Raw genomic sequence first — 18,008 nt, forward strand, 5'->3', positions numbered from 1 at the left:
TGTTATTTCTATTAGTTGAGATTGTCTCATTTCAGTGACATGGCACCTGATCACCCTACGGTGACTTTTGTCCTGCTTCACCAAAACATCATTGCAAAATAGATGTCACTTAGAATATATTAGATTATTTTACTAAAAATTAATTGGTTGTCTTAGTGGTTTAATGCTATTTTAGACTAATTATAAATAATTTGTATGGTTTCAACAAACATATTTGATTATGACTTCTGCAACCCTAAATTTACTCGCTCCTAATAAACAAACGAGCGAAAATTACACTTCATGGAAAAATATGATCAATACAATCCTTATCATTGATGACCTATATTTTGTCCTTATGGAGAACTATCCTCCTATTCCAGCTCTCAATGCTGCTCGAAATGTTTGAGAAGCATATGCGTGATGGACATAGACAAACAAGAAGGCCCAAGCGTATATCTTGGCAAGCCTTTCTAAAGTCTTAGCCAAGAAGCATGAGCCCATACTTACGGCACGTGAGATTATGGAGTCCCCGAAGGGAATGTTTGGACAATTGTACCTACAGCTCAGGCACGACGCTCTCAAACAAATCTTCAATGCCCGTATGCAAGAAGAGACATTTGTTCGAGAACATGTTCTCAATATGATGGTCTACTTCAACGTGGCAGATATGAATGAGTCCATCATTGATGAAGCCAGTCAGGTTAGCTTCATTATGGAATCTTTACCTAAAAGTTTCCTACAAATATGTAGCAATGTTGTTATGAACAGAATTGACTACAACCTGACCACCTTGCTCAACTAGCTGCAAACCTTCCAGTCCTTGATGAAAACCAAAGGACATAAGGGTGAAACAAATGTTGCTTCTTCTTCTAAAAAGTTTCGCAGAGGTTCGACCTCTGGAACAAGGTTTGTGTCTTCTTTTTCCAGCACCAAAAAGTGAAAGAAGAAGAAAGGTGGAAAGGGGAAACCTAACCCACTAGCTGCTAGCCGAAAGAATGCTAAGATTGCAAAGGGAATCTGTTTTCATTGCAACTAAGAGAGACATTGGAAGAGAAACCGTCTCAAATACTTGGCAGAAAAGAAAAAGGCCAAGAAAGGTAAATATGATTTGCTTGTTTTGGAAACCTGTTTAGTGGAGAATGATGATTCAGCATGGATAATTGATTCGGGTATCACTAACCACGTTTGTTCTTCATTTCAGGGAATTAGTTCCTGGCGGCAATTGGAAGCTGGGGAGATGAAGAAGTGAGTTGGAAGTGGGCACGTATTCTCTGCTGTAGCAGTGGGAGGTCTTTAGTTAACATTCCACAATAGATATATTTTGCTAGAAAATGTATATGTAGTTCCTGGTTTGAAGAGGAACTTAATTTCTGTAAAGTGTTTATTAGAACAAAATTATTGCATAAATTTCTCTGTAAATAAAGTGTTTATTTCAAAGAATGGTGTCGATATTTGTTCTGCTGAACTGGAAAATAATCTTTTTGTGCTAAGATTATTAGCAGTTAAAGCCCTTCATAACACTGAAATGTTTAAAACTGTGGTAACTCAAAATAAAAGACTTAGAATTTCTCCTGAAGAAAATGCCCGACTTTGGCACCTGAGATTAGGACACATCAATCTCAATAGGATTGAGAGGTTAAGAATGGACTTCTAAGTGAGTTAGAAGAAAATTCTTTACCTGTGTGTGAGTTATGCCTTGAAGACAAAATGACTAACAAACCTTTTATTGAAAAAGGTCCTAGGGCCGAAGAACCTCTAGAGCTGGTACATTCAGAGCTCTGTGGTTCGATGTATATCAAAGCAAGAGAGGTTTTGAATATTTCATCACCTTTACTGATGATAATTTAAGATATGAGTATGTTTATTTGATGCAACATAAGTTTGAAACTTTTGAAAAGTTCAAAGAATTTAAGGTTGAAGTTGAGAATGCATTAAATAGAACAATTAAAACATTTCAATCTGATCGTGATGGAGAGTTTTTGGATCTATCATTCCAGAACTATTAGATAGAGCATGGAATTGTATTCCAACTCTCGGCGCCTAGTACACCTCAACAGAATGGTGTATCAAAAATGAGAAATTGAATCCTGTTGGATATGGTTAGGTCTATGATGAGTTACACTTCCTTACCTTATTTGTTTTGGGGTTTTGCAGTACAGACTGCAACGTATATTTTGAATTGTGTTCCTTCCAAAAGTGTTACCAGAACACTTTGAAATTATGGAATGGTCGTAAAGCTAGTTTACGTCATTTCAGAATATGGGGTTACCCAACACATGTGCTTGCGACAAATCCTAAGAAACTAGAACCTCATTCAAAACTATGCCTATTTGTAGGCTACCCCACAGGAACGAGAGGTGGTTACTTCTACGACCCTAAGGAAAATAAAGTGTTTGTATTGACAAATGCTATTTTTCTGGAAGAATACCACATAAGGGAGCACAAGCCCAGCAGTAAGATTGTGTTGAATGAACTTTCCAAGGAATCTATTGAACCTTCAACAAGAGTTGTCGAAGTTGGATCATCTAGTATGTCAAATCCACCTCAAGTATTGAGAGAACCTCGACCATTTTTCCGTTATATGGTTTTAATAGAAATCTTAACTATGGTAGCTGATGAAGATGTTGAGAATCCATTGTCTTATAAAAAGGCAATGGAAAAGTTGACAAAGATGAGTGTATCAAAGCTATGGATCTCAAAATGGAGTTGATGTACTTCAATTCAGTTTGGGATCTTGTAGATCTACCTGATGGGGTCAAACCTATAGGTTACAAATGGATCTACAAGAGAAAATGGGGTGTTGATGGGAAGGTGCAAACCTTCAAGGCTAAACTAGTGGCAAAAGGTTATACCCAAGTTGATGGAGTAGACTATAAGGAGACTTTCTCACCTGTTGCCATGCTCAAGTCTATCTGGATTCTCCTATCCATTGCCTCATATTATGACTATGAGATTTGGCAAATAGACGTCAAGACTGCCTTTCTGAATAGCAATCTTGAAGAGACTATTTATATAGAGCAACACGAGTGATTCATAATCCAAGGTCAAAAGGAAAAGGTTTGCAGGCTTAGTCAGTCCATTTATGGATTGAAGCAAGCTTCTCGATCTTGGAACATAATGTTTGATACTGTGATAAATCTTGTGACTTTTATCAGAATGTTGATGAGTCTTGTGTATACAAAAGGATTATCAACAGTTTAGTAGCTTTCCTAGTGTTGTATGTAAACGATATCCTACTCATTGGGAATGAAGTAGGTCCATTGATTGAAGTCAAGAACTGGCTAGCGACCCAATCCAAATGAAAGATTTGGGAGAGACTCAGTTTGTTCTGGGAATTCAGATCTTTAGAGATCGAAAGACGAAATGCTAGCTCTATTTCATGCATTATACATTGAGAAAATGTTTGTCAAGTATTCGATGCAAAACTCCAATCGAGGTTTGTTACCATTTAGGCATGGAGTAATATTAGGTGTCTTAAGATACCTCAAGAGGTTGAGGACATGAGACGGATCCCCTATGCATCGACTATTGACAGCCTGATGTATGCAATGTATGTACTAGACCTGACATTTGTAATGCAGTGAGGATAATCAGTAGATAGCAGTATAATTCAGGATATGATCACTGGACCGTCGTTAAGAATATCCTCAAGTATCTACAGCGAATGAAGGACTACATGCTAGTGTATGGTTCTAAGGATCTGATCCTTACATGATACATCGACTCTGATTTTCAGATTGATAAGGATTCTAGGAAATCCACATTAGGATTAGTGTTCACTTTTAACGGAGGAGCAGTAGTCTGGAGGAGCACCAAGCAAAAGTGCATTGCTGACTCCACTATGGAGGCTGAGTACATAGCGGCTTGTGAAGCTGCTAAGGAAGTTGTTTAGCTCAGGAAGTTTTTGACTGATCTGAAAGTTGTTCCAGACTATCAAAGCCCATCACACTTTATTATGATAATAGTGGTGTTGTGGGTAATTCCCGAGAGCCTAGGAGTCACAAGCACGAGAAGCACATAGAGCAAAAGTATCATCTCATCCGAAAGATTGTGCATCGAGGGGACGTGATTGTCACCCAGATAACTTTGGAGCACAATGTTACTAATCTATTTACAAAGGCTCTCACAACTAAGGTGTTTGAAAGTCACCTATAGAGTATGGGTCTATGAAAACAACCATGTTTAGACTAGGACAAGTGGGAGATTTATAATGGGCAGTTTGTGCACTAGTTTATTGATTTGTGTACTTCGTATTTTAGTTTGACTTTACATTGTACACCTCACTAGCTTTAGGTCAAGTGGGAGATTGTTGGGGTTAATGTCCTAAATCTCGTAAGGTTCTATAGTTTGTAATTGTATTGTACAAACATTTTATTTATGTAATAAAATATATGATGTTTTATTTCCAAATTAGTTGCATTAACCATAGACCAATAAACTAACATCCAAGATTATATTGTAGCTTAAACATGTATGTAAAGATATCCAGGTGGATCATGTTTAAGTGATAACCTAAATGGTCTGTAGTAGATGGATAAGGCTAGATACCTTATCCTGGTGACACTATGAGTATGGCTCGCTTTGTAGATGTTACAATTGTTGTAAAATGCTACAAATGATCTGATCCTGGTCATTCATATAGAGACATGTGATTGGAGATATTTTATACAAAAGAGTTTATATAAGACAGGACGACTAAATGTTTTGTCTCATTATATAACGATGTACATAATAAAGACTTACATTTCACTAGGATGACCATATGTAACATGACCTAAATCCTGAATGAGTTATGAACTCCTGCCCATGAAGGCGGTCCTTTGATTTGTATGGGTGAGAGCGGCCATATCGCTGACTCTACAAACCTACCATTTTGGGGATTCGTCTGATAGGGGAGCTGGGAACATAACTACACAAGAAGGAATTCACTTCTTCTCCAACGTCAGGTTAAATAGATAAATTACTCCTTTAAGAGGTGATTCCGAGGCTTGAACAATGTGGCGTCACACTCTCTCCTTGCTCGAGAGGGGTTTGGTCATAGTTGGACTGTGATTTATTGTTTGTTAGAGGGATCATTGGTACTTAAAGAGTTAGATGTAACTATAGGGGCAAAACGGTAATTTAGGCCCAATTGTACTTACAAGCAATTTGTGAAGGGTCATCGTATTGTTGACTGGTTATATCCAATGAATACAGAAATATATCTGTAGTGCGAAAAGTTGAGCTATCAATCATTAATAGAGTGCCCGATAGTTAACAGATGGTGAATAATTTAATTAAAAAAGTTTAATTAATTATTCACGTACCGTTGGAACTTCAAGCTATAGATCCATGAGGTCTCCTTTATAGCTCAACGGGAATTAATGAGAATCAATTTTTGTATTAATTTGAGTGGTTCAATTAATTGAGGGAATTGATTATATGTGATATTATTAATTTAATCTAATTATATATGATATAATTACTATAATGTATTTGATACATTATAATATAAAATTTATTTGAGAGGAAATAAATATTTGAATATGAATCAAATATTAATTATTTGAATTTGATTCATATAACTAAATTTAATATAAATGGGATTTATATTAAATGTCATTGACAATAGAATAGAAACTATATGTTATATTGTATTTGATACAATATAGAAACTATAGGTTATGTGTTATATTCGATATAACATATAGTTAATATATATTATATGGAAAGGTAGTTATCATAAAAATATATATATTAAATTAATTTATGAAAATAAATTAATTTATTTTAAAAATCATTTCTGAAGGGAGTTGTAACTCCCTCCCCCTTTTTTCTCTCTAAAAACGTGCTAGTGGGGTAGGAGAGAAAAGGTTCTTCTTTATAGTGTGTTTTTTCACAAGGTGTGATGTACATCCACAAAAACATTTTGAAAATAGGATTCCCTTTCTTCCTCTCATCACTCTCAAAATCCCTCACTTCCAAAATAGCCAGAGCCCACAAAGCTCCTGGATTTTGACCCAGAGAATACAGAGGTAATATTTGTGGTGGTGTCGTGTCCTCTTTGACGGTTAGAGGGTTCAAGATTGTTGTGACAAGATTCAGAGAAAGAATCTCGTGAAGAAAGGTTCTTCAAGAGTAAAATTTCTTAAACCCATTTTCTCTTTTGTAGTCTTTGTTTTAAAGCATGTTACAGTTATTTTTAAATGCATAATCTATATGTTCTTACTGTAAAATTTATGTTATATATATATATATATATATTTTGTATTTGATCTGATCCCATGCTTCTGCTCAAGGACCTTCAATGGTTCCTTCAGTTAAGTGTTACAAATGATTTGATCTTAATCATTTATATAGAAACATGTGAGTAGAGGTATCCTATACAGAGAGTTTGTATAAGATTGGACCATGAAATGATTAGTCTCTCTTTATAATGCCAGTACTTGAAAAGACTTACATTTCACTAGGATGACCATAGGTGACTTGACCTTAATCTTGAATGAGTTGTGAACTTTTGCCTATGAGAATAGTCCTTTGATCTGCATGGGTGAAAGTGTTCAGATTCGCCGAATCAATATGCCTATCATTTTGGGAATTCGTCTGAGTGGGGAGCTTGAAACTCAGCTACATAAGATGAAATTCACTTCTTCCCGCTGTAAGGGTAAGTAGATGAATTGATCCTTTAATTCTGGGTCTTGAATAATGAGGGCACTCACTCTCTTATTGGCTAGAGAGGGTCTAGTTATAGTGGGACTATGACTAATTGTTCATTAGATGGATTAGTGGTACTTAAGAGTTAGATGTAACTATAGAGGTAAAATGATAATTTTGACCTGACTATACTTACGAGCAATTTACGAAGGGTCAACAAATTGTTGATTGGTTATATCTAATGGACAAAAAAAATATATCTACAGTGCGAAAAGTGTAGCTATAGGTTTTTAGTGAAGTGACCGACATGTAATGAATGTTAGTTAGAGTTTAATTAATTAATATTGTATCATTGGGGTTTCTAATATGTAGATCCATAAGGTCCTTTGCTAGCTCAATAAGGGTTTAATGAGAATCAATTAATTTTGGATTAATTTGAATTGTTCAAATTAATTAAAAGAAATTAATTGTATGAGATACAATTAATATAATGTACGTTGATACATTATAATATAAAATTTAAAGTGAGAGAGAAATATTTGAATATGATTCAAGTATTTATTATATGAATGAGATTCATATAAAAACCATGTGTTAAAATTAATATGAATATGATTTATATTAAAACTATATAGTTTGATGTGAGATGTTGTTATTTGAATATGATTCAAATATTAATCATATGAATATGGTTCATATAAAATTATAGATTAAAATCGATGTAAATATGATTAATACTAAACTATAGTTTATGTGAGAGAATATCAAAATGATTTAAATCAAATTAAATATGTGATATTTAATTTATTGATTAATTAATTATTAATTAATTAAGATGATTAATTCAACTATATATTAAATATGATTTAATATATGGTTAAATCAATATTATTAATTTAATTTAATATTAAATTAATTGGGGAGTTATTCTCTTCATAGTAATGAGAAGTTATTAATTAGTAATAACTCCCCCGCACAAAAAAAAAATAAAAAATAAAAAATAAAAAACAAACAAACAAATACTCAGTTTGTAGCCTTTATAATAGATGAAGAAGAATGATCTTCATACTCTGTAAAAACTCTTTCAAGATAAGTTTCTCTCTCTCTCACCAAGATAAAAAGAAGGCAAACCTACACCTTTACCTTGGTTCTCACCTTGAGAATAACAAGAAAGACACAGTGTCCAATGGTTGATGTATGTTGCTATGTTCGTGGGATTATTTCTCTGCTCGTAACCATTGGAAGGGAATACGAGAAAATTAAGTATCTTCAAGGGTAAGTTTTCTAATTTTTCACTTCATCTCAGTTTTGTACAACATGCTTTACATATTGTTTATCCTCTTTGTATTGTTTTTCTCTGTTTTAAGTACTTCCAAAAATAAGTTCACTGACATAAGCGATCACTCGCTTTAGCTGCGAGAATTCAATTCCCTTCAATTATAATTAGAACCAGATTGTGACTCTGAATTTCTTTTTGGAACTTAAATTAAGAGAATTGGTGGGTAGTTTCAATGCATTTTGAATGTACGGATGGTTTTCACATTGGATGTTTACAAAACAATGATACTTAGAATTTACTGCTTTAATTTGATTAAAGTTGTAAGGGCCCAATGTTTTTGGGCATTTTAATTTCTCTATCGAGTATATAAGTCTATGTGGCTCAAGATATAAGAGTTGCAGAGGAGTTTGATACCATATGGAGCAAGAATGGAGCAAAATGGACAAAGGATTTGAAGCAGAGGCTGTCTTGGAGCATAGGGCGCAATGTAATTATGTTGCGCGCTATGCTGGGCAACGCTACACTATAAGGCAAAATGTCCAGCATAGCTATGCTCAACCTTAATGTTGCGACAATGAGACGGAGCGTAATTATTCTGCATGGAGCATAGAGTTACACTATGACAAGCTCTAGACCAGTGTAACTACGCTCCTTTTGAGCGTTGTGATGCTAAACGTGACTCACATCCACATCAGTTGCCTCCAGATCTTGGGTTCAAGCCTCTTGGAGCAGTTTTTTTTGTTGTTTTCTTAATCTTGTAATTTATTAAATTAATATAAACATTATATTAATTTAATTAATTTCTCAGGAGTGTCAATTTTTGGTCAAATGTTACTATTTAATTAATTTACAGTTATGTATGATTAATTTTATTATATTGCATATTGTATGTCATATAGTTTAAAATCTCACCATAGGATAAACATTTAATCATGCATCATATTTAATATAATTATTATATTATATAGATGTATGATTTATTAAGCATGCTCATGCATCATATTAAATATAAATGTTATATCATATGATTGCATGCATAGTAACATGCACATGCATCATACTATAATTTAAAAGTTATATTATATGGTTTGTAATATAAGTATTATATTATATGGTGGATGTATTATTTATTTTCATTAGTTTATTATATAAGTATTATATTATATAATGAAAATGGAATTGCATGAAACATGACATTACTTAGAAATTATAAATGTTATATTTCTTTAATATCATCTAGATGCATGATTATACGTTTTAATTATTTTATTAACTTTATAAGTGTTATAAGTGTATTGAATTAGACTTAAATTCTATAATAAGACACTATAATAAATAATGGATACAATAACTAACGAAAAAGGTTATAAAAGATCTTTCATAGACTTTTTCTTTTATAACCTTTTTCGAAAGTCTTGATAGCTCATGTTATTAAAAGTCTGAGACTTTTTACTGTCTTTTTGTAGAGCTATAATAGATGCTATAATTGAATATGAAGACATAGCATGTATACATGGCTCGGAAAACATTCAATAACATAGTCATTAAAGTTATATTTAACATATAATAACTTGCTTTTAATGCTATCTCTGACATATGATAACCTTTTTTTAAGGCTATTATATTATATTATATTATATATATATATAGCTCTAATCTTATGTTATAACAAACAACATTGAAGTTATGTCCATTTACATTACAAGAACTTGTTTTAAGTTAAATAGACACATGAAATAATTCACAATATATGCATTAAATACAATGACTTCCTTTCATTATTGAATTTTAGTAATCAATTTACATTAGAAACTAAATAAATTATCCAATAATACAAGAAATACATCAAATGTAATTTTCAACTCTACAACGTTCACAAAATACAAAATTCGTCAAGTTTTGAGGATTATAGTATCATGGAATGGAGCTTTCATCTTTGATCTTTTCCATATAAAGGTATCATTTCATCTACCTACATAAAAAATGAATTAGCATCAATTTAGCTCCCAAAATAACAATTGAATGTCAAAACTAAATAAAAAGTGCATAATTGTCATTTTGGCTCTCAAAACAACCTAAAAATATGTGGTTCATTAATAATCGACAAAGTTAACATATAAACAATATATTAATAGACAGAAATGTACAATAAGAAATAGGACAAGAAATTTAATCTTGAATATGTCATAAAAACTAGATAAATTAAAAATAATTATAAAGGAACAAAAATTATTCAAGTGAATTCCAATAAACGAGTTGCAATGGCATATGAACCATAATTGTGTGTGTTGTGTTGGAGGAAAATTGAGCATGAACTTTAAGAATTACCTCAAGTTGAAAAAAAACCAACCTTTTTCAGTAATAAAAATTATGATGAACATAACGTACATAATGGACATAACAAAAAACAATCAAGAAGCCAACTCATAAACAAATACAATTTAAACACAAACATCTTACCATGAGCAATATGAGCAATAACAAACATATTACAAATATGATGCTTGTAGTTCATAAGCCTACAAAACTCCTCCACTGTTACCTGGCGATCCACAAAAATAAATAAATAAATAAACATAAAATTTACATGAAAGCATAACAAAATTACAAAGCAACAAAAAGTAGAACAAGAAATTAACATCTCAGAAATAGAAGAAACCCCATAAGGAAAACCGAGAATTGAAAGGTAGAAATACCTTATTAGTGAGATTCTGAAGGAAGGGGTATGAAACTTGAAATAACTTCCTAGTGCCACATATTGCCAGATTTCGAGCATAGTTTTGTTGCAAGAATAACCCATATTCAACATCAATTATAGGTTTAACAAAAATGGAAGATCGAGCATCCAAAAATCCTAAAATAAAAAAGGTGATTAAGGCATATCAATATGGTATCTCAATAGAGTTATAATGGTACCTCGTGCGAACAAACTGTTGAGATTGATATCCTAATTCTCCCGATGGTCTCGTAATTTGTAAACATTTTGTACACATATTGTTATTAATAAAATAAAGTTTATTTTATAAACATTTACTCAAATCCAATAAACTAAGATCCGTGGTTATTTCATGTAACTTAAGCATGTATGTGAAACATACAGGTAGATCATGTCTTAAGTAATAAACTAAATGGTCTGTAGTAGATGGATAAAGGAGGGATACCTTATCCTGATGACACTACGGATATGGTCTGCTTTGTAGATGTTACAAGTGTTGTAAAGTGCTATAAATTGTCTGATCCTGACCATTCATGTGAAGACATGTGAACAGGGTATTCTATACAAAGAGTTTGTATAAGACCGGACCACGAGATGATTAGTCTCTTTATATAACGTCGTTGATAATTGAGACTTACATTTCATTAAAATGACCATAGGTGATATGACCTTAATCCTGAGTGAGTTGAGAACTTCTGCCTATGAGGGCGGTCCTTTGTTTTGTATGGGTGAGAGTGGTCAGATTGTCAACTCAATAAGCCTACCGTTTTGGGGATTCGTCTGATTGGGGAGCTGGAAACTCAGCTACACAAGAAGAAATTCACTCCTTCCCCGAAGTAGGGATAAGTAGATAAATTACTCCTTTAAGGGCTAATTCCGGGTCATATCTTGGGAAGAGAGGACTCAGTCATAGTAGGACTATGACTTATTATTCATTAGAGGAATCGGTGGTACTTAAGGAGTTAGATGTAACTACAGGAGCAAAATGGTAAATTGGCCCAACTATACTTACGAGCGATTTGTGAAGGATCATCACACTGTTGATTGGTCATATGGACAGAAATATATCTGTAGTGCGAATAGTGTAGATGTCAGTCTTTAGTGGAGTGACCATCAGTTAACGAATGGTGGATCTCGTGATTAAAGAGTTTAATCAGTTACTCATGTACCGTTGGAACTTAAGCTACAGGTCCATGAGGTCCCCTTGGTAGCTCAATGGGTTCAAGTTGAGAATCAGATTTTGGGTTAATTTGAAATGTTCAAATTAACAAGAGGGAATTTAATTATATGTGATATAATTGATATGATGTATTAGATACATTAATTGGAGGAATTAATATAAATATGATTTATATTAAATACCATAAAATAGAAAAGGAACTATGATTTATATGTTTTATATGATGAAATATTAAAACTATAGGCTATAAATAAAATATGATAACTTGATTTTTATATTTATTTATAACATATTAATTATATGATAATTAATTATTCTTTTTCTCTAATAACCGAATTGAGTGTGAGGTTATTGGAAGTTTTATGGTAACTGTGAGATAAAAAGGAAAATGGTTTTCCAAAAATAAGGTTGATGATTCATTCGAAATAATCTCATAAAAAAGGCTATCAAGTAAAAAGGTTTTACTAAGTGATAGCATAGAGAGCATACACGATCGAGCTAGCTATACAATAGTTACTCGTTTACTTGTTGCTACACGATCAAGTAGCAAAATCTATACGATATGCTTCATCTTCTAAACGATCAAGTATTTCATCTATACGATAGACAGTTTTCATCTCCCACTTACTCGATCGTCTACCTCCTGCTTTTCTTAATCAAAAATCATACAGAGCCTACAACTCTTGGATTCTCACATCGAGAATATCAAGGTAACACTTGTGATGGTGTTCTAATTCAGTCCGAGGATCGAGTTGGACTCGATTGGGTTCGAGGTGCATCCAGTTGTTCGTGTTGTTGGTTGTTCCATTCATTAAGATCGAGTTCTGATCGTTGTGTTCGAGTTCATGCTGATTGAACTACTTATTGAATGATCGAGGGATATTTGAAGAAGGGTTCTTTAAAGGTATGCATACTTTATCCCTTGCTTATTAAGTAGCATGCTGTAATTTCTGTTTATGCATAATCTGTTCATTTCCGTTTAAGACTGTAATAGTTTTGTGTTCATTCTGAATGGGATTTGGAACGATCCACCTCCGCTGTTCACAGGATATCTATGTTTAAATTTCCTTCACAAACAACTTAAACTTATATAAGAACACATTAGGGTTATAATGGTTTTAACTAACCAAAGAAAATATGAGCAATAAATACACTTCTAATAAATATCAACCCACAAAACTAAACTCAAGTACTCAACAACCTTTTAACACAATATGAATATCAAACCTTTGCAAAAGTCACAATATCAAGAAAAACTAAATACAAACACGTGTATTTCTTGGTGGGTAGAAGAAAGGCAATAAATAAATAAGATAATCACAAGAAAGTAATTTGACCAAACGAGATAATGAAAATAGTGATCAAGGATGTTAATGTTTATCTTTAATTGTGGTCAAAAGCAAGTTAGGAAAATTTAAGCCTACAAATAGCTAGCCTAAATGTTATACACCTTAACTAAGGACTTTGTTGTTGTGATAGGTTAAAAAGTAGTTTTGTGCTTGAAAACAACCAACAACATCCACATGTCATGACTACTAATTAACCACCTTACAATCGGTACACAACTTAGAAAATCATCCCATTGAGCTCATCAAGACAATTTCTAAAATCAAACAAATCAATATTCAAGCTGGTCAAGTGAATGAGATAAGAGTTTTTAAATGAGATAGAGTTTCTTTCATGGATTTTTACTCTCAATATGTACCTAGTTTTGTTCTTAAAAAATGATTAATATTTTTCAACAAGAACAATGATAAGTATTTTTCAGATGTAGGAGACAAACCAAGCCCTTGCTGACACTAGAAATCAACAGGCTTTCTAAAGTCCCCAACTCCTCAAGCTTTGCAACACTAGAAAGTATATCAAGCATTTAATTCCAATCAAGTCATACTAAGTAAGAGAAAGGATGTAAAAAGCCAAGTCATGCATGCCCTTATTATGTGAAGCAACATGACATAAATTTGAGTAATATGAACTACTTACGAGCATATGTGAAGGGTTATCGTACTGTTGATTGGTTATATCTGATGGACACATAAATATATATGTGGTGCGAAGAGTGTAGCTGTCAGTCTTTAGTGGAATGCCTGGCCGTTAACGAATGGTGGATCTCGTGGCTAAAGAGTTTAGTCAGCTATTCACGTACCTTGGAGCTTTGAGCCACAGGTCTATAAGGTCCCCTTGGTAGCTCAATGGATTCAAGTTGAGAATCATTTTTTTGGGTCAGTTTAAAGTGTTCAGATTAACGAGAGGGAGTTTGATTATATATGATATAATTAAACGGGTCAATTATATATGATATAGTTGACATGATGTATGAGATACATTAATTGGAGGAAAATGATATAAATATGATTTATATCTAGTGGAGGAGAAAAGAACTATGGTTTATATGTTGCATATGATGTGATATTAAATTCTGGGTTATAAATATAATATGATTATATTTATTTTAATTAAACAATTATGAGATAATTTTTGGTTTTTCTCCATAAACGCACGAGATAGTGGGAGGTTACATTTAGTTTTCGTAATTGAAGGATAAAATGAAAATAGTTTTCATTTTGCAAATGAGATCGGATAATCGTTTAACAATTAGTACACTGCCCATCGTCTAGTAAATGAGAGCCTACACGATAGCTCAAGTTATCTTAAACGATCGCGTACACACATGGATTTCCTAAACAGTCTTTTCTAAGCAATCGCGCATGCGAAGCGATTTACCTAAACGATCAGCTCCTTTTTACTAAACGATCGTGCACCTTTTGCTAAACGATCAAGCACCCGTTTACGTGATAGACACCAAATTCTCCCACTTGCTTGATCGTTGTAAACAATCGTTGTTTCCTCCTCCCGTCTACTAAATCCAACAGAGCCCACACCTCTTGGATTCTCACTTCGAGAATACTAAGGTTTCTGAGTGGTAGTGTCCTACTTGCAGCCTGTTCGTGTTGAAGACCATTCGGTGGTAGACGACAATGAGATTTGGTGGACGATAGAATGGGCGATCACAACGACTGCATGAGTTGTCATTTCTGACGAGAGTGAGAGTTCAAGGGAAGAAAAGTTTTTTAATTGGTATGTCTCTCGTTCCTTTCCATTTAAGTTTTGTTCTTAGCATGCCGTAATTTTTTGTTAAATGCATAACTTGTGTTTGTTTTTGAATGCGGTATTTCTGTCACAATGAATTTGGAACGATCTTGCTTCCGCTCATAGGTACTGTTTGATAAGAGTTCCTTCAAATCCTATTCAAATATTTCTCTCTTGATTATAGATCAAATCTATAGTTAACCATAACATATTAATCCCATTAATATGTTATTACATCAACTGGTTTGATCAATTCAAATCATTTCTCTTTTCCTTTAGCGAGCTAACAAAGGGACCTTAATAGACATACAGATTAGAAATCGGGAAGGAGTGAATTTCATCTTGTATTATTATGTTCCCAGCTCCTCACTCGGTCTTGTCCCCAAAATTGTAGACTTATTGAGTTGGCAAACTGGCCACTCTCACCCATACAAATCAAAGGATAATCCCTCATAAACAGGAGTTCATAATACACTTAGGACTAAGACTAAGTTGCCTAGGTCATCCAATTGAAATAGGAACCAAACTAGTTAACGACGTTACATCTAGTGGTTACTATTTCGCAGTTCGTGCTTATGCAAATTCATTACATAGGATATTTCACTCGCATGTCACCTACACGAACACGTTGGATCATTGTATTTGTATCAAATAAAAAGTGGGTCGAATCCATAGTGTCACAAGGATAAGGTAAACCTTATCCTTATACTATAGATTTTTTAGACTATTTCTTGAACATTGATCCCTATATGTCTCCACATACAGTTCAAGACTCATAAGGTAGCCCTAGATGTTAGTTTATTGGATTTAAAGTTATTAAGACAAAATAGAATACAACACAATCAATAACATTTATTGAATTAACATCGATAACTCTTTATTGATGACGATCAATTGATAACATTTACTATCTATGAGTTTTAGGGCATAAAACCCCACAAATTTATAATATATTAAAATGATATAAGAGGTCGAGTATCGTCCTCAGGGATCAAACAAACAGTTTTCACTTAACTATTTAGAATCATATCAATTTTAGCTAGAAAATTGGAAAGTCAAATTGAATGATGTTTTGAGTAAATAGCAGTAAAACAAGACAATCAAATGGAATTTCAAAATTAAGAGTGTTCTAGGGTGTCAGTTTTCATTACATATTTCATTGAACATACTTAGGTCAATCATGGCATTAAGCATACTGTTTATGTAAGTCTAGAATCTAAATTTCGAATTAGTATCTTTCGAAAATAATTCTTTCTCATGCGATCCTAAATGATAACTAACATTGTGATATTAAATTAAAACCCATGGCATTAAACATTGTCGTCATGAACTTTTACTATTCCCCTAACTATGTACTTGATAGTTTAATAGCAATTTAATGTTACAAGTCTGATTAAAAATACAATCTACCGAATTGAACATTCAATCTAACTTTATTGCTGGCCAATCAAAATCAATCAAAACAGTAACATTAAAAGATAAATAGCTATACAATTCCATGAACTTCGTAAATATTAACTCAAATCCATATGTAAATCCAACAACACCCTAAAACAAAGAGTCTAGCCACTCATGGTTCTTAAAAACATAATCTCATACAAAATCGATAGCATTCGAGTAGAGAAAAAGAAAAAATAAGAGAGAACACCATTTGGAATGCTCATCCTCTGGTAGAAATTCCCACTTTTCTCTACGTTAGCACATTAGAAAGTTGAATGGTTGATGTGTTATTTTATGCGATGAAATGATGGTAAGGAATGTGATGGTGGAAAATGCGTTGTGCATGCAAGTTTTCTCAGTAAAACCCAAGTATAAATCCTACTGAATTGCCTGGTAAACCCAGAGTCGAACACAGTGACTAAGGAAAACAATATGCGATGGTAATTTTAGATCACTTTGCAGTAACAAATAAATCGAAGTGTTGGTTGGTTTTGTTTAAGGTATAAAATGTATGCGGCGGATTTGAGAAAAGAGTAATTATGCGACAGATACACTAAGTATGCGGAGGAACGGGTTGAGAAGGTCTTTAGTTAGCGTTTCTTGAGAATGCATTCAAACTATGCGATCATGCTACACTCATGCGACAACAATTCATTTTCCAATGCAAATGTGATAGCTCCTAATTTTAAGACGCATGCGATGAATGCAATAATGTTTATAGAGCTTATTCCTAAGTCTCTATTTCTTGCCTATGCGATGAAAAAAGATGCACAACAAGGACAAGACGATCGTATACAATCATATCCTATCTCTAGGGTGCATGTGATGCGTTGATAGCAAACAAAACTTATTCATAAGCTTTTATCTCTTGATTATGTGGTTCTAATCTGACTCTCCCGAGCCTAGATTCTAATCTGACTTTTCCAAGCCTAGATTCTATCCTTAGACTACCCTCCCGAGTATCTCTAATGGACGAATGACGCATACATAATACAAGATAATCACATAGAATGAAGATCTCAGGTTATGCTAGCTAAGTGCTTCTCAACCCAACGACAGATTTAGCTACTCATGTGTAATGTAAAGAGAGTGGACAGATAGAAAGATGCAATTTTCATTTTTATAAATAGGTTCAAAGTACAAAATGACAATGGAAAATAAGGGTAGAGAGCCTGGGTGCAATATCTTGCTTCCCAAGGCTTTTACAATGGAAGCAAAAACATCTTTTGGGCAGAATAGAGAGAACACAATGTAAAAGCCTTGGAAGCAAGATATTGCTACTAGGCTCTCTACCCTTATTTTCCACTGTCATTTTATACTCTGAACCTATTTATAAAAATGGAAATTGCATCTTTATATCTATCCACTCTCTTTACATTTCACATGGGTAGTTAAATCTGTCGAATGGGTTGAGAAGCACTTAGCTAGCATAACCTGAGATCTTCATTCTATGCGATTATCTTGTATTATATATGCGTCATTCGTCCATTAGAGATACTCGGGAGGGTAGTCTAAGGATAGAATCTAGGCTTGGAAAAGTTAGATTATAATCTAGGCTTGGGAGAGTCAGATTAGAACCGCAAATCAAGAGATAGAAGCTTAGGAATAAGTTCTATTTGCTATTAACGCATCGCATGCACCCTAGAGATAGGATATGATTGTATGTGGTCGCCTTGTCCTTGTGTGTA

The 18,008-nt window shown here is 33.4% G+C and overlaps 1 long non-coding RNA gene across 1 annotated transcript; it reads left to right on the plus strand.

Moving 5' to 3' along the window:
• The first annotated feature begins 7,682 nt into the window (after positions 1-7,682).
• Positions 7,683-8,694, plus strand: LOC150034326 (uncharacterized). The gene is made up of 2 exons (XR_016531595.1): positions 7,683-7,890; positions 8,296-8,694. It is a non-coding gene; the product is annotated as an uncharacterized LOC150034326 (long non-coding RNA).
• The last annotated feature ends 9,314 nt before the right edge of the window (positions 8,695-18,008 follow it).

This window comes from Benincasa hispida, chromosome 8 (genome assembly GCF_027475165.1).
Source record: "Benincasa hispida cultivar pf3 chromosome 8, pf3_genome.v1.1, whole genome shotgun sequence".
NCBI lineage: Eukaryota > Viridiplantae > Streptophyta > Magnoliopsida > Cucurbitales > Cucurbitaceae > Benincasa > Benincasa hispida.